The sequence below is a fragment of the Elaeis guineensis genome, chromosome 4 (assembly GCF_000442705.2).
Source record: "Elaeis guineensis isolate ETL-2024a chromosome 4, EG11, whole genome shotgun sequence".
Taxonomy (NCBI): domain Eukaryota; kingdom Viridiplantae; phylum Streptophyta; class Magnoliopsida; order Arecales; family Arecaceae; genus Elaeis; species Elaeis guineensis.
This window is the reverse complement of record NC_025996.2, coordinates 138783886-138803336: the sequence shown is the minus strand read 5'-3', so window position 1 is coordinate 138803336 and position 19451 is coordinate 138783886. Positions and strand designations below refer to the sequence as shown.

Below are 19451 nucleotides of genomic sequence, written 5' to 3'. Positions count from 1 at the left end.
GTGGACGTTCGCGGGGTAGACAGCAGGCCCCACTTGATGATACACATCCTCACTTTATTATTTTGCATGACGAGTCAGAGGATTTAGATGAGACTCAACTATCCGAGTCCATAAGGCAAACTAGTGCTCAGCCAGAGCCTGTCCAGTCAGAGATCATGGCGCTGTAGCATCATCCCTCTACAGGTATATCTCTATCAATTTATAAACTATGTATATTTTTTTGTTATATATATCTATTGATAGATGATATATGTTTATTTCATAAATTTTCATATGCAGGAACACAGTAGCGATGCGTAGTGCATGGTCCTAGTAGGGGCCTTGTTTTGGAGAAATATGTGTATACACATAATAAAAAGCCGAAAATATAGATATTTTGGGATCATCCAGTTGGCACAGAGGCTAGTATAGTCACAAACGAGATTAGTTTGTATATGTGAAATTATTTTTTGTGGGCCGCCGGATGTTTCAAGCATATAGCCCCTCGATACCGCGATGCTCTAATCTCTCACATCAAGGTAAGAATTAACTTCGAATTCTTGCACATCATTACATGATCCATATTATTTTTTGTTATATGGATAATTCTTTATTATATGAATAATTCTATATATTTACTTTTTATTATGATGAATATTCATATATGTAGGATAATATTGACTTCGAGGATTGCACCGACGAACAAGTGATGGCATGTATTCTCAAAATGACTGCAAATAGATATAGAGATCAATGATGTAGGCTTCATAAATACTATAATTGAAGCAAAATTTTAGTGCAGGGGTAAAAAGATAATTTTAAAATATTTTTAAAATCACTATTTTACAGTGAAAATAATTAATTAATTTAATTAATTAACATGTGTTTATCCTACACTAGGATCTAAATATGATATACAGCATGTATGCATTTAAATTTGAAATTCAAATTTGAACAGTAAATAATTTACTGTTCTGTGTTCAGAACACAATACCTTTGTGCGAGTAGTCGATCACCGTAATTTGATCACCGCTGAGAGAGTCTGATCGTCACGACACAGCCACACAATATGTCTGGCCTCTACGGATCGTCCACACGAGGCTCCCGGTCTGATCGGCTCCTCATGAGTGCTATCTCATTGTAGAGCCTTTTCAACGGCCGATGCTGATCAAACTCCTTCGATCGATATCTGTCGATTTTTTGGATGCTCTGAATTATTAGCAGATGTGTTTGAGAGAATGTTGAAGATCTTTCTAAAATTTGGTGGGCTCACGACACTCGTAGCTTACCTTCTCACTTTCTGAACCCCAGGCTGAAACCCTAGGGAACTCACTGGAAACCCTGCGCCCACTTGTTTTTTCTTTTCTTTCTTTTTCTCTCGGAAGGATATGGACTTTTTACTTGCGCACAAGGCTTCCTCACGCCCCACTCTTTTTCTCCAAAAAATTCTATGCACGCCCCACCTTTCTTCTCCTTTTAAAACAACATCGAACGTGTCTTATCTGCGTGAGAGGATAAAGATAAGTGGTTGCACATTTGAATTCAAATCAAATTTGAATTCAAATGCAAAACCAACTCATCCCTATCCACTTGGGCATGAGAAGAGAAGGGGTGTGAGTTGATTTGTACGTGGAGAGTTTACACGAGAAACACTTTCTCGTGTAAAATATGGGGCGCACAAGATAAGAGCATGGTGCATGGATTAGTTGGTTGCTCATTCAAATTCAAACTTTCTTTTGAATTTGAATGGCCAACCAACTTATTTTTATCCAGATAATTGGCGCACAAGGGTGGGCGTGGGATGCCTTCTGCATAGAGAAAATTCACAAGAAATTGTTTCTCGTGAATTCAAATATGCGCAGAAGAAGTGAGGTGGCGCAGGGAGAAAGATCAAGGTGGTTTGAACCTAATTGAGCCAACCTAATCTAAATAGGTTAAGCACAATTAGACTAAATTAAACCCAACTTAATTAGACTTAATTAGGATCAATAAAATTCTAATCAAATCAAGAATTGATTAAGCCCAACCCCTGATCAAATCAGAGATCAAACCATCTTGACGATTAGGTCAACTCTTAACCTAATCGGGTCAAACCCAACTGAATCCAATTCAATTGGACTTTATCCAAAAATAATTACTTAATCAAATTGAGTTAATTAGTGATCAAATCATTAATTAAATCTCTCATAAATATTGAGTCCAAATCTGATAGGCAATCGGGTATCAAAGTCCATCAATATGAAACCTTGATCGTAGAGTCCCAAACCAATGGGACTCTTGACCCCGATACCCAAAATATGTGGGACTTGTGATCAGAGAATCCTGATTCTCGATCACAGAGTCTCAGACACGTAGGACTCATAGTTCACAAATATTAGGACTCTTCATCAGCCATCAGATCAGATAGGAACCTCTAATGTGTGTGACCCCACAGGTTCGAAACTAAATCGGTAGCACAGAAACCAATTCTTGTACTAATCGAAGTGATCATCTAGCAATGGTACCCGACGTCTGGATAGGTCGAATAGTCACAATCGCAACACTCAGAACCTACGTGAATATGGTTACTGTATAATTCATCCCTTTTGACCCCTGTGTTTAGGATGACTCAGGGTTAAACTGTCAACCCTGATTAGATCATCTGAGTCATGCTCAACTCAATCAGTCCTGTGACTCCTCACTAGGACTACCCTGGCCAAGATTTTGCTAAATTGAAACATGACTGTACACAGCTTCTGAACTGAAGTGGTCAATCCCATCTTGACACACGCACCGACAAGTCAAGTACTTGACTACACCCAGCAGCCTTCCGTCACTGAATTAGAAATTCAAGTAGTCCAGTGCCTAAGTGCAGTGAGTTGCTTGCAAGTCACCGTGGCGGTTTCAGATCGGAGGGACATTTATACCCATATCCTATCGGAGCAAATCTTGATAGCAGAGATAGCTCCGGAGTCGGTCACGTTCAGTGTAGATGTACCCTTACATCTCATCTGTATGCCATACCAGTGTCTCCACACTCCTTGGTTAAGAGGACAACCAACCTATATGGCACACAACGACCTATGCTCGATAAACATTGTTGTCCTTGGTAACAACGTATCATTTGGTCACGAACAGATTTAAGGACTAAATGATAAATCCTCCTTTGTCGAGTCTAAATAGTCCTAAAGACTTCACCACAACACAGGAGTTCATTAGAAGATGATAATTTGTGATGAAAAATACCAAAATAATTTTTATTTATTTATGATTTATGTACTAATATAACAAAGAGCACAATCGTCAACAGACTGACGATTGGCTTTGGGATACTATTCCCAACAATAATGAGCTGCAGGTGAAGGGGATTGACCCTGTTATCTAGCCTTATAGAAATTGGGCTGGGTCTAGTGACGATTGGAGGTGGTTATGCGAGCATTTTGGGAGTGAGGCATTTCAGGTATGTCTAGTATTTTAAGTTATTTTAATATTATTATATCCTTTATTGGTTATAATTGTATGTATTTTGTAGCGATGATCGAAGGCGAATAAGGTGAATAGGAGTAAGATTGATTTTATTCACACACAAAGAAGTGCCCCTTTTGCACAGAGAATAAAGAGGATAGTACGTAACTACATTTGCAATTATACTTTATAAATTCTTATTAAATATTTATATTATTTTGATATCTTTTTTCTTTTTGTTTTATTTGAATAGGGACTATGCGGGATCGACGCTTATGGTAAATTCTATCAAAACAAGAGTGACGAGTTTGTGATCAAGGAGGTGAGACAGCATCATGTAAGTATCATTACTTTACATTTTGAATGCTTTTAAAGACTTTGAAATAAATTTATGGTCTTATTTGATTTATTGTGAAGAAAAAAATATTACAATTGAGAGAGCAAGCGATGAGGGAGGTTGGATCTGACTGTGATGTTGGATCGTAGCTGGTTTGTTCGATGATAGATAATGCAATCTTGGATGCCATCCTCGAATGGTAGCTAAGTTTTAGGCATAGCATGCGATCAAAAAAATCTTACAATTCGTTGTTCGATCAGTCTGATGATCCATCGATGTCAGAGAAATTAAGACATCGATGAGCATGATGCAGGATCAAATTACTTACTGGATGAATCGTAGTCAGATGCTTGAGAGAATAGTGGTTGTGATGGCGGGATGGCTCGGTATCGATGCTTCCGAGTTAGCACCTCTACAGTCGCATGATGCTGCCTCTGCACAGCCATCGCGACACACATCGGGGCCTGAAGGAGGGAACGAGGCCAACGACTCTGGTGATACATAGTTTGTAGTTTTTTTAAATTTTAAATGGTGTATGAACTTATATTTTTGTATACAACAATGATGGCTATGAATCTTATTGCTATTTGAAATTGCTATTTAGAATTTAAATATTTTTATTTTGTTAATATATTTTTCTATAAAATATGTTTGATCTAAAAATTTATATTTAAATAGATATTTTTTTGATAAAAAATAAAAAAATATTTTATTTTATTCATAATTTAATTTCATGATGAAATATTAATTGCATCATAAAAAATAATTAAAATTTTTTTATGATTGTAAAAATCAAATTTTCACTATATATTGCGATGAAATTTTTTATTTCATCACTAAAATTATGATGAAAATAATTTCCATCACTAAAAATAATTTTTTTCATCACAAATTTTATTTTATTTTTTATTTTTCTTTTAGCAACAAATTTTTTTTTCATCGTAAAAATTGTGACAAAATTTTTTCTTCATAACAATTATGATAAAATTTTTTTTCATCATAAAAATTATGATGAAATTTTTTTTTATCACAAAAATTACGATAAAACTTCTTTTTCATCGTAAAAAATATGATGAAAATTTTTTTCATCCCAAAAATTGTGACAAAATTTTTTTTATCACAAAAATTACAAAAAAAAAAGTTTCCATCATAAAAATTATGACAAAATTTATTTCCATCATAAAAATTATAATAAAATTTTTTTTTCCATCATAAAAATTACAACAAAATTTTTTTCCATCATAAAAATTATGACAAAATTTTTTTTCATCACAAAAATTAAGATAATTTTTTTTCTATTGCAGAAATTATGACAAAATTTCTTTTTATCACAAAAATTATGACAAAATTTTTTTTCATCACAAAAATTATGAAATTTTTTTTTCATCGCAAAAATTGTAATAAATTTTTTTTTCATCATAAAATTTATGATAAAATTTTATTTCGACACAAAAATTATGAGAAAATTTTTTATTTAGTCATGATAATTAATGATTAATTTTTTTTCATCGCTAAATTAGTGGTGAATTTTTTTTTCATCACTAATTTTTGTGACAAAATTTTATTTTTGTCGTTAAAATTAAAAAAAAAATTTAAAAATTCAAACAGGTAACAACTATTTTTTTATGATGAAAATATTTTTTATCATAATTTTAGTGATAAAATTTTAAGCTCTTGTGGCAAAAATATTTCATTGCTAATGCTGTGAACTTTTCCATCATCCGGTTTACTACTTTTGATGATAAAATAATTTTTTTCATCGCTAAAGGCTTTCTCTATAAATTTTTAGTGATGAAAATTTTTGTCACTAATACTTTTAGTGATAAAAATTTTATCTTTAGCCACGAAAGAATTTTGTTGCAAAAAATCAGATTTCTTATAGTGATAGCTAAAAGGGATTACAAGCTTCTATGATCGGTATGCTCAAGCATATGCATCTACAAGATAGACGTAGCTTTACTAAAACGTACTCATATAGTTGTCTCTAAAAATTATTTCTAGCCTAACTCACAAGAATAAGAGTAATAATTTGAAAAAATATTAATAAATTAACAATATGGTGACATTCTCTGTTGTGAGAACCAAAAGCCCCCTACTTCAACAAAGGCAGGAAGATCTTATCATAATAACATTTTATGAAACAAATACAACTAAAAAAATCAATCAAATACTCACGAATTCAAAGATCTCCTTAATTATGCAACTCAAAAAATAAATCAAAAGAATATGTTCTTCACATTGTATAAGAAGAAAAATAGAAGCCAAATTTCTCAAACTATGATTGGAATGGAAGTCTAAAAAGACCTTAAAGAAATAGATGATAAATTTCATACTCATCAGAAGAAATCACTGAATGTCATGGAATCAACATAAAATTAGTAAGAAAATTACTATCATGAAAAATCAGAAGATTAAGAAACCAATGTTAGAGAGAGAAAAACCTTAACATCTTGGATTTCGACTCAGCATCAAATTTTTGATTAAAAAAAAAATCCAGCATCAAGAACTAAGACAATGAAGCTAGGAAACAAGGCATAGATTTATAGTCAAATCTGAGATGTGCAAAGGGTCGATAGATTTCTTCTTGATGAGCACCTTGCTCAGATCTACGGACGAGGAGCTTAGAGGAGGAATCAGAGGAGGTGGATCCAATGATGGGAGAAGATTGGAGGAGGAGAAATTGGAGGAGCTCACGAGGAGAGGCAGGATTGACGAAGAGCAATTGGGATCAGAGGATAAAAAGGAGGAGAAAAGATTAGGGCTATCAATTTTGGGGGTGGGATATATGGCTTTCGATGATGCTTATTAGCGTCGTCTTGTTCTTCCCCTTAAACAATAGTGGTCAGCATCATTTACGCTCGATCGTTGCTGATGCTAAGCAAATTAGCGCCATAAAAGATATCAAATTATTTTACAACATATATAAGCACCATTAGACTATGATGCTTTTAAAAAGCATTGGCAATCTATTTTATGGAAGAATATTTGCTGATGCTGGAGGAAGCATCAGCATATTTAAGTTGGCAAGGACTCTCTCCTGTAATGTTGATAGCCACCGCAAATCTTCAGTGTATAGTACTATATATGGCAAGTGGCCATCCGATTATTGTTTGTCCTTTTCACCATCCTCTTCCTTAAGATAACATTTAGTGCCATTTCTTATTTTTGATTTCCTATTTTTAAAAAATTAAAAATTATTTTTATTTTTTTATATTGTGTTTTTAGAACTTGTTTAAAACTCTTTTCTCTTCACATCTCCTCTCCCCAAAATATGGCGAAATCCGCCCTCCTCCTACTCTCACTCGTTCTCCACCTTCTCTCCTCCTCTTCATTTCCTCATCTACTCTGGTGCTCGATCTGCTTGTTGCAGCAAGAGCGGATGGGGACGACGTCAGAGATGAAATCGACAAACTTGATAGCATGGGAGTGGCTGCTGAAAAAGAAGTCGAGGCTAGGATCGTTCTCGATGATACGGAGGGCACGGGCGGCGGTGCCATGGTGGAGGATGAGCTGCTAGAGGAAGAAAAAGGTGCGGCAGTAGGTGACATGCTAGCAGAGCTAGATGACGGCGAGCCACTGATCAAGGTCGAGGTGGGCGTGGGAGCAGGGGAAAAAGCTAGTGGTGGACAGTGAGGTCGACAAGGTGGGACTACTCGAGATGGCACTGCGGAGGACCTCACAGTGGATGCGGGGCTTGAGGCGGAGGCACTTGGAGGGGGATCAGTCCAGATGAAGAGCTTGGTTGAGGGGCTTACTAAGGTGGTAGAGGTTGAAGGCAAGAAGCTCCTTGGACTCGGGGTCGGCAGGGATCCAGGTGCATTGGGGGGTGGAGGTATCTACAACACTCGGGGCAGTGGATGATGGTGGTGCAGTGGGGGAGGCCCTCGGTGATGTCGACATAAGAGCAGAGGTAGTGCATGCACATGTTGGCCATGTTGGGGGCCATTTTCACGATGATGTCCTCCAGCCTTAAGTGCAAAAAAAAAAAAAAAAAAACTAAAAATCTAAAACCATTTTTTAGCATATAGGGAAATAATCTGCATGTTTTTTTTTTAATGCTACATTAATTGGAAAGTGCTTCTCCCAACCAAACATGTTTATTATTTTTTTTTTAAAAAAAATGAAAAACCAAAAATCATAATGATACCAAATAGGCCCTAAATTTTCTAATTTCAAACGAAAGGTGGGAGTGCTATCTTTAGGGATTGAACGCAAAGCCTCAATGCTTAGAAGATGAGTGCTCAGAAAATTTTCTTCATTTGCGGGTGATGCTCTCACGTATAGTTTTACAGTTGATTCAAATGTTACAATTTGCTAACCATGTCAAGCCTAGAGACTGAAGACTGATTTTAACAGCTAATGCTTGGATGATTTCCAAGTATTTATTAACATTTTAACCTGATCAAGTCAATGGATGCATGCTTTTGGGTCTAACATTATGTCACGAAAGACGTCGTTAATGTAAAAGAGATCATTAATGTATCTCAGGCTTTAAAACTCCTACATAATTCATGAGTAAAGACTCCTTATTTCGTCTCTATGTCAGAAATCAACTCTGGCCTCATGTTACTGTTAGATCTCCAAAACATGCGTTGTCAGGAAAGCGTGTACCAAGCTTGAACATGCTGTCCATTTTTGTGTCTCCATGTCACATGCATTGCATTCACGCCGCTCTGACGATCTTTGAACTCTTCCTCTGGGGCGGTAATGAGACTACATCGACAGCATTGGAAAGGAGAAGTGCTGCGTGAAAGATCTTATTTGGTGTTCTATTTCATAATGCAATTAATTAATTAATATAAGGCTTTTATTGACTTTATCAACCCTTTGAACCCGAAACAACCGTCCAAGATGAAGGTTGAGAAGGATGGAAAAACACTAGTTGGTGGAATTTTTCAATCCCGCGCACTAGTTGCTTCTTTTTATTCGCCGGTCGTAAAGCGTACTATTAGCAAAAACACAAGTTGGTGGGATTGATAAATTCTTCCGTCATTTATTTGCAGATTTCCTCATCGTTAATTTATAGACTGCTGGCCGGAAAGTTCCACAGACGCTTCGTTGCAGAAACAAACTAATATATATATCAGGGAATGGCAGAGATAATAACAAACAGAACTCATAATTAAGCTTGTTATCTCTCAGTCTTCCTAGCTAGTTCCAACCATTGCTAGCTTTCGCTTCAGAGCTACCATCACCTCCTGATGTCAAACATGGTCATCCCTTTCTTTCTATCCATTCTCTTCCTTTCTCATCTTGCGTCCATGGCCATCAGCCAGGAGACCAACTCCAGCGCCCTGAAGACATATATAGTTCACGTACATCGGGCACCCGGCGCTGCGGTGTTCGCCTCCTTTGACGAACGGGAGAAGTGGTACAGGTCTTTCCTGCCCACCGGAATAGCAAGCTCAGGCGAATCACCTCGAATGATTTATTCATACAAAAACGTCATCAGTGGCTTTGCTGCTCGATTGACAGAGAGAGAGATGGCAGAAATGAAGAAGAAACCCAGCTTCGCACATGCGTATCTCGATCGGATCCTTCCTCTGCAAACAACCCACTCCCCTGAGTTCTTGGGTCTCAGCCGCAGCACGCCGGGGTTCTGGAATGACTCCAACTACGACAAAGGCGTCATAATTGGAGTCCTGGACAGCGGAATCTCGCCTAACCACCCATCCTTTGGTGACGAGGGCATGCCCCCTCCGCCATCCAGATGGAAGGATGCTTGCGAGTTCAATGCCTCAGACTGCAACAACAAGCTCATCGGCGCAAGGAACTTCGTCCGAGGTGCCTTGGCCATGGATGCTGCACCGAGAAGAGTGACGCTGCAAGGACCCTACGATTATGATGGACATGGCACGCACACGGCTAGCACGGCGGCCGGCATGTTCGTCGATAACGCCAACATCAATGGTCTAGCTAATGGCACAGCTTCTGGCGTGGCACCTCTAGCTTACCTTGCCATCTATAAGGTATGTGCTTTAGATGCTTGCTTGGCTTCTGACATGTTAGCAGGGATGGATGCTGCCGTCGATGATGGAGTCGACGTGCTATCCATATCCCTTGTTGCATCCTCCGCTCCTTTTTACAACGACAGCATCGCAATCGGCGCAATGGGGGCGATCCAGAAGGGAATCTTTGTCAGTTGCGCTGCCGGGAATTCAGGACCGGACTCCGCTACGCTATCTAACGAGGCACCATGGATTCTGACGGTCGGCGCCAGCACCATGGATCGCTTACTTAGAACAACGGTGACACTTGGGAGCGGAGTGGAACTCGATGGCGAATCTGCTTACCAGCCAAGTAGCTTCCGCTCCTCCCAGCTGCCTTTGGTCTACCCCGGAGCGAGCGGTAATAGGAGTGTGGCTTTGTGCTTTAATAGGTCGCTGGATGGGATCGACGTCCGAGGGAAGATCGTGCTATGTGATGAAGGCGATGTGGATAGGGTGTCTAAGGGCGAAACTGTGAGGAGCGCCGGAGGGCTGGGCATGATCCTCGCGAATCTAAGGGAAGAAGGGGTCACCACCTTTGCTGATGCTACTGCACTACCGGCGTCGCATATGAGCTACTCCGATGGCCAGACGATCAAACGGTACATCAATTCAGTATCGACTCCCACGGCTTCGATCACCTTCAAAGGCACATTGATGAAAACAAAGCCGGCCCCAGCTCTTGCTTAATTCTCCTCGAGAGGGCCGAGTCAGGCCGACCGGAACATCTTGAAGCCGGACATCGTCGGTCCGGGGACGAACATTGTAGCGGCATGGCCCTTCGAAGTAGGACCTTCCGACACCGCCGCCAGATATAACATCATGTCCGGCACCTCCATGGCCACCCCACACCTCAGAGGAATTGCAGCTCTGCTCAAAAGCTCACATCCAGACTGGTCCCCAGCAGCAATCAAGTCTGCGATCATGACGACGGCCGAGTTGACGGCCAATGATGGCAATCCGATCACCGATGAGACAGGGAATACGGCGGATTTCTTCGGCATCTGTGCTGGCCATGTCAACGTATCGAGGGCCAATAATCCGGGCCTCATGTATGATATCAATCCTGATGACTACATAGCTTACCTCTGCGGTCTGTCATACACTGATGTGCAAGTCAGCGTGGTTGCTCGCCGTTCGGTAAAGTGTTCCGATATCGGGAGCATCGCCGGCAAAGATTTGAACTATCCTTCCTTCATGGTGTTCTTGAACGCCAGCAATGACTGTACGGTGGAGGTCACTCGGATGGTGACCAATGTGGGATCGCCGAGCTCGACCTACGACGTAGATGGCACAGCTATTTCAGATAAGGTGAAGGTGGAAGTGAGACCCGCAAGGCTCTCGTTTACCAGGGCCAATGAGATTATTCGCTACAACGTTACTTTCAGCAGCAGCAGCAGCAGCGGAGCAGAAGTTAATTACCAGGGATACTTGCGGTGGATTTCATCTGATGGTGGTGTAACTATTAGAAGTCCGATGATGGTATCCGTTAAGTGATATCTCCATGGTTTTCTTTTTTTGTTTTCTTTTATATTTTTCTTTTATTTTTATATTTATATTTTTTCATCGGTGATGAGGAGAGAGAGAATAAGGGGAGAGCTCCATCTCCCATGGAAAGGGAAATAAAGAGGTTCATTAATTATTGTGCATTTTGACATTTGATTGTGTGTCGACTTCAATAAAGACTGGGTGCGGTTATTACCTCCCTGATTACAAAAAAAGAAAAAAAAAATATTTGATGGTGTATTATTTTATTTTTATTTTGACATTTCATAGTCTTTTTATTCCTGTGTGAAGGAATCAAATATAGGATTTCAGGATTAGATCTTGAAATTTTTCAAGATCAGATAGTGAAAGACTAAAATAAATCAAAATTTATCTTATAAAATCAGAGAATCCTTAGATCTAAGATCCTATTACATGATTATTATATGAAATTAAATTAAAAATTAAAATATAAAAAGCAAGAACTACATGTTGATCATATCAACATGTTTCTATACTACATCTAATGTATGTAAAATATAATAGATTAGATCTATTACATTGCAAGTTAGACGTTCTAACTTTGCTGATCCGGACTTAAGGATGATATTACGAGCTGCACACGCGTCCAGCCTCTAGAAATCATCCACACGAGCCCACGAATCACGATCAGAAGTTCTGATCCAAGAAATCAGCACAGTATACTAGTACTGTGCTGATCCTTCTTCGATGGTCGATCAGATGCCTCCTTCTTCTTGATTTGGACTCTTCCAAAGATGAGAAGTAGGAGAAGAAGTTTTAGATGTGAGACACTCTCAGAAAACTCACAGATGGAGGAAGGAAAGAGGTGAACTCAGCAACCCTAGAAGAAGACCCTCTTCTTCTTCTCTTTGCTCTAACCCAGACATTTAGTTTTGTGTCTATTATATCTCCACGCCCCAATACTCTTTCTTTCCGATTTTCGTACGCCCCAAAGGTCTCTCAATGCTCTGTAATCCATAAAAATTTTAAGAAAAAATTTATCTTAAATAAAGAGATATGAAGAATCCTTGTCTAGGTCAAATACCTAGTCAAGAAAAATCCAAACAGGACAAGACAAGGGCTGCCCAACTCATGGGCGCCCCCTCTTTCTTTTTCTGCCATGGACCACCAGCAAAGGGCACACAACATGTGCCATAAAAGCCACAAAAATCTCAAAAAAAATCTGAGTAAAATCATTGCCATAAGGAAAGAGTTTTGGTTTCATAAAATTCTATCTCATAGAATTTGAAATCCAAACTAATTCCTACTTTGATTTGGTCCACAACTATATTCCATGTAAGAGAGAGAGTGGAAAGCTTTGGACATACATGAAGGCCTGGGAGAGAAGATTTTGTCGCACAAAATAAGAGAGAGTGGGCGTGGGGGGCTAAGGTGGCGCAAGGTGGAATCCTAGTCTTACTAAGATTCAATCTATAACTTGTTCAAATTTGATTTCTCAAACCAAATCAAACCAAAACCAAATCAACTCAATTAAAATAGGTCTTAACCCAATTAAGAACCTAATTTAATCAGATTAAATTAGATTTAAATCTAATTTAATTTTCTAATCGAATTAAAAATTAGGTTGACTTAAGTCTTACTTGAACTAGGACTAATTTTTTCTTGCACTTGGCTTATCCAATAAACTAATTGGACTTGATCCAATCAAGCCCAAACCAAATCTAATTAAATCATATTCAATTAGACTTAATTTTAGCCCATTGGCTTAATCAAATTAAGTCAATTAGCAATCAAATTGCTAATCGATCCTCCTATAACACTTACACTAGGTCAAATGTCAATCGTATTAATCGTTTAAACCTAGAATGATTCTTAATCGTTGATCAACCATCCGATCGGATTGTGAACTCTAATATGTGTGACCTCATAAGTCCGAACCTAAGCCGATAGCACGGAAATAAATTTCTGTACCAATCGAAGTGACCATCTAGTAATGGTACCCGACGATCGGATAGGTCGAATGTGTAGAACAACATCCTTAGAATCCTTGCAGATATAGTTTCCATATAATTCATCCTCTTGACTAAAATGCTCATAGAACACCTTAGAGTTCAACTGTTAACTCTGATCAGGTTGTCCACATTGTATTTCAAAATATCAAATCCATCTGATGGATTATCCTGGTCAAGATTTTACTAAATTAAAATACAGCAACTCATTCTTCTACAACTCTTGAAGTGGTCAATCCCATTTTGATCACACTCTGACTTTGCAAGTACTTGACTGTGTCCAGAAGCTTTCCATCACTGAATTAGAAATTCAATTAGTCCAGTACTAAAGCACAGTGAGTTGCTTGCAAGTCACTGAGGTGATCTCAGATCTAAGGGATACTTATACCTATATCCCATCAGAGATATTCTTGACAGCAGAATACTCTGGAGTTGGTCACGTTCAATGATGATATACCCTTACATCTCACCTGTATGCCATACCAATATCTCCACACTCTTTGATTAAGAGGACAACCAACCCATATGGCCTACAGCGACCTATGCTCGATAGAAGCTGTCATCCTTATTAACAGCCTATCATTTGGTTGTAAATAATTTTAAGGACTAATCGATAAATTCTCTCTTTATCGAACCTAAATAGTCTTAAGGATTTCATCACAACAACGGAGTTCATTAGAAGATGAAAACTTATGATAAAAATGTTAAAAATTTATTAACAAATCAATTACAATACAAGGTTGCTCAACTGTCAACAGGTTGATGATTGACTTTTGGGATATATTTTCCAACAATTCTCACTTGTCCTAAAGCCACTCGGCATAGTATCTAATACCCATCTTCGACTTGTGGTTGTCGAACTTCTTTATCGCCAGGGCTTTAGTGAAGGGGTCGGTCAGGTTCTCCTTTTCGTTGATCTTCTGAAGGTCGACGTCACCTCGATTCATGATCTCCCGAACCAAGTGAAAGTGGTGCAAAATGTGCTTCATCCACTGGTGTGCTTTGGATTCCTTCGCCTGAGCAATGGCACCAGTGCTGTCGCAGTAGAGCAGGACCAGACCATCAAGGGAGGGTGCTACTCCGAACTCGGTGATGAATTTTCTCAGCCACACAGCTTCCTTCGCAACATCCGTTGTTGCAATGTACTCCGCCTCACAAACAGAGTTTGCCACAATATGTGCTTGGAACTCTTCCAGCAGATGGCTCCATCATTCAGAGTAAAGATATAACTCGACATGCTTCTGCTGTCATCATGGTCAGATTGAAAGTCGGAGTCTGTGAACCCTACAAGTTTTAGATTTGACTCACCATAAACCAACCATTGGTCCTTAGTATTTTTCAAATACTTAAGAATGACTTTAACCACTTTCCAGTGATTTTCTCCAGGATCAGATTGGTATCTACTCACTACTCCTAGTGAGGATGCCACATCTGGTCTTGTACATGTCATGACGTATATGATAGATCCCACGATCGAAGCATATGAGATTCTACTCATATGCTCTCTCTCTTCAGGAGTTGTTGGACAATCCTTTTTAGAGAGAGAAATTTCATGACTTATCGGTAGATAGTCCTTCTTGAAATTCTCTATGCTAAACCTCTTCAGCACAGTGTCTATGTACGTGGACTGGGATAACCCAAGCATCCTTTTAGATCTATCCCTATAGATCTTCATCCCTAGGATGTAGGATGCTTCACCCAAGTCCTTCATGGAGAATTGCAATGACAACCAAACTTTTATTTTCTGTAGTGCGGAGATGTCATTTCTGATTAAGAAAATATCATCCACGTATAAGATAAGGAATACTACAACTGGACCATTTGCCTATTTATAGATGCAGAGCTCTTCTTTGTTTTTAATGAAGCCATACGTTTTGATCACCTTATCAAAACACATGTTCTAACTCCGAGAAGCTTGCTTCAATCCATAAATGGATCTCTGAAGCTTGCACACCTTGGACTCATCTGTGGATGTAAATCCTTCAGGTTGTATCATATACACCTTTTCGGTCAACTCTCTATTTAGGAAAGCTGTCTTTACATCCATCTGTCAGATCTCATAATCCAGATGGGCAGCTATTGCAAGCATTATCCGAATGAATTTGAACATTACCACAGGGGAGAACGTCTCGTTATAGTCAATACCATAATGTTGACGATACCCCTTGGTAACCAGACGGGCTTTATAGGTCTCCACCTTTCCGTCTACATCCCTCTTTCTTTTGAAGACCCATTTATACCTAATGGGTTTAACCCCTTCAGGTGGGTCAACCAATGTCCATACATCGTTGACCTTCATGGACTCCATTTCGGATTTCATGGCTTCAAGCCATTTCTCAGAATCAGGTCTCTGCATTGCATCCATATAGGTGATCGGATCCTCATCGTTCTTATCGAGTTCGATGGGATCACCGTTTGGATCAAAAAATCATAGTATCTATCTGACTGATGTGGTACTCTATCGGATTGCCTTAATGGTGCAGGTACATTGGGCTCCGGATCTGATCTAATTAAATCCGACTCAGGTTTAGCTATTGGTGTTGGTCCTTCTACCTGTTGAACTTCATCAAATTCAACCTTAGAGGCAACGGTTCCTTCACCAAGAAACTTCTTTTCTAAAAAAATTGCCTTAAGACTGACGAACATCTTTTGTTCATCAGTATGATAGAAAAAATATTCTTTGGTCTCTTTGGGGTACCCTATGAATGTGCATTTGTCAGATCTAAGTCCAAGTTTATCTGTAACTAACCGTTTGACATAGACCGGGCATCCCCAGACCCTAAGGTGTGAAAGTGCTGGCTTACGTCCTGTCCATATCTCATATGGAGTCTTAATTACAAATTTACTTGGAACCTTATTTAACAGATAACAAGCCGATTCGAGTGCATATCTCTAGAAGGATATCGGCAAGCTGGCAAAACCCATCATGGATCGGACCATGTCTAACAGAGTCTGATTTCTCCTTTCAGACACACCATTATGCTGTGATGTTCCTGAAGGAATCCATTGAGAGAGAATCTCATTCTCTCCTAAATATGTGAGAAACTCACTAGAAAGGTATTCTCCTCCTCGGTTAGATCGAAGAGTTTTAATACTCTTTCCAGTTTATTTTTCTACTTCACTTCAGAATCGTTTGAATATTTCAAATGAATCTGACTTATGTTTCATCAGATAGACATATCCATATCTGGATAGATCATCCGTGAAAGTGATGAAGTAGAAATATCCACCTCTAACACTTGTGCTCATGGGCCCGCATACATCAGTATGTACTAAGCCCAAGAGCTCAGTAGCTCTCTCATCTTTTTCAGTAAAAGGTGATTTGGTCATTTTATCAAGAAGACAAGACTCACAGGTTGGAAGTGATTCACAATCACTGACTTCGAGGATTCCCTCTTAAGTCAACCTATTTATCCTATTCTTGTTTATATGACCTAGCCTACAGTACCATAAGTAGATATCTGATACACTATCTAATCTAGGATGCTTGCCTATAGAATAGAGTACATTAACATGTTGTGATAACATATACACACCATTATTCAAATATCCATAAAAAATAGTAACACCATTCATAATGATATTACAAACTTGTTTCTTTATTGAAATTTCATAATCATTTTTTATCAGAAGGCCTACAGAAATAATATTTAAAAAGAAACTGGGATAGAAATGATAATCATTAAGAACAATGGTATGGGACTTAAATACATGTTTCAAGATTCTTAATGCCAGAACTGGAACTGGTCTTCTATCTCCAACGTTCAGGAACCTCTCACCTTGCTCGAATCTCCTACTGACCTGCAACCCCTGCAATGAATTACAAATATGGTAAGGGCTACCGGTATCTAATACCCAGTCAGTTATATCACAAATAGAGAAATTACAAGGAGTTATCATATAAATACCTTGCCCAGCAATAGCTTGCTTCTTTCTCTGCCTGTTCGGATCCAAAGAGGCAATGTATTGAGGACAGTTCCTCTTCTAGTGCCTCCGCTTCTTGCAAAAAAAGCATTCAGCTTGACTCTTATCGGGCTTGATCTTTCTGGTCTGACCCTATACTGATGTCCCAGCCTAAACTTGCACCTTCTTCACCTTCTTCTTCTTGTTCTTCTTCCCTTTCTTAAAGGGTCGAGAATCAGAAGACGAACCTCCCACTAAGTTCACCGACTCCTTGTGGAGTTGGTGATCCTTCTCAAAGTTCTGAAGCAACCACAGTAATCTGTGGTAGTTTACTTCAGGCTTTGTCATTCTATAATGAGTGAGAAATGGGAGATAAGACTTGGACAGCGAGTTCAGTATTGCATCTTTCCCAAGCTGCTCATGCAAGGGAATGTCGAGCTTGCTCAAACGCTCTATCAACTCGATCATATACAATATATGATCAATGACAGAGGCACCATCCCATATTTTGACGTTGAAGATGGCACAACTAGTCTTGTGCCTCTCCACATCATCGGGTGTGCCAAAGGTGTTATCCAACACTTGAAGCATGTCCTTTGGTTGAGCCATCTCAAATTTGCGATTGAACTCATTGCTCATGGCAGCCAGCATGATGCAGCGCACCATGATTCAGTCACTGAGCCACTTCTGGTAAGTATCTCTGACTATTCTACATGCATTGGCAGTTGGCTTCTCAGGTGCAGGATCCATTATCACATATAGGATCCGTTCATGCTCCAGGACTATCTTCAACTTTCGGTACCAGCTACTGAAGTTGGGTCCCACTAACTTATCATTGTTCAACAATGATCAGAGCGATAGGAAAGTGGCCATATCTGCACAAAGAAAAATCATAACCTAATTAGTAATTGATTCACTAAACCTAAAGATTTGGACTTTAATCAAAAGATTTCTTTCACTATTTTATTCAAATTTGTAGTCTCTACCTTCAATTCAAGGAATTATCCTAATTTCTTAGTGGGTACTAAAATCTACTTAGACTGCACACAAGTCCAACTTTAGTTGGCCAACCCATGTACATCTAAGGGTAGGTTCATAACCAATTATTTTTTTAAATAATTTTTAGTAATTTAAATTTTGCCCCAGTCCCTAATCAGTAGGCTTTGGCCTCCACTGAAAAAATCTGGTTAGATCCAACCATTAACATGACCATACTTGGTCCATCTAGCCAATGAATGATTAGGCCCAACTTTGGTTGGCTAACCTAACCACCATTTAGAAAGATACAGTCAAAAAATTATATTATGAATGACAATTTCATCAGCCGAAAAGCATCAGGTCTTTGGGCCTCCAATGATTATCCAACTGATGGACCCATTATCATCCACTTAATGGGAGGCTATGATCTAGTTATCACCAAAACTATTTCATTTTAAGGATCTAATAATTTTAGAGAATTTAATTGATTTAGAGGAGAAGGTCAGATGAACCAGCTTATCATGATCCTCCCACTGGCTTCACCAAGTCAGCTTAAGGGAGACCATTAAAAGGGCTGGTCTAGGAGCACCTAAATCAGTCACACTAATTTACCTAGCTGACATGGGTCAGCTCGAATAGTCAAGTGATCTGATCAAAACATAATTTCACTAAGAGGTCAGGTAAGTTCGATCGGTGGGAGGATCTGCCAAAGCTTGCCTTAGACACAATCAGAAATGGTCAGATAAACGGACTGCAAATTAAAAACCACTGGTCTGATTTATCTTAGACACCAACTGATTTAATTAGTTTCAATTAGATCAACCTAACAGTTCGTGCTAGACTGCTTAGCCAAAAATCAAGTCCATTTGGTTCTCGTTAAAGACATGGACTTGACCAACTACAACTATTGTAATTGATCTAGAGAATCTTTGATCTAATCTAAGACAATAATTGATTAGATTTAGTTAATTCTCTAATTAAATCTATCTTTAATCTAACTTTAAGTCTAACCCAATTAATGGACCTAATCTCCACTAACCCATTAACCCAATGTGTTATGATTTGTGTCTTAGGTTCTTTAATTCACAATCCTATAACTTAATCAAACAACTTTTTAATTCTCAGTTAAGTTTTGGGCTGAGGGTTGGGGATCAGCTTTTTGAAAATAATTTTTATATTTATAAAATATTTTTACAATATGGTTCTACCAACCAAGTTGCATGTTTGATTCATAATCAAAATGCAAGTAAAATAAGCATGAAACTACTTTAGATCTAATCTAAACAGGTTCTTGTAATTGAAATAATTTCAACTTTAAACTGTACAAATTTTTCAGACAAATATATG

The 19451-nt window shown here is 38.6% G+C and overlaps 1 pseudogene; it reads left to right on the top strand.

Annotated features, from left to right (window-relative positions):
• The first annotated feature begins 8917 nt into the window (after positions 1-8917).
• Positions 8918-11244, top strand: LOC140857033 (subtilisin-like protease; annotated as a pseudogene).
• Positions 11245-19451: the final 8207 nt, after the last annotated feature.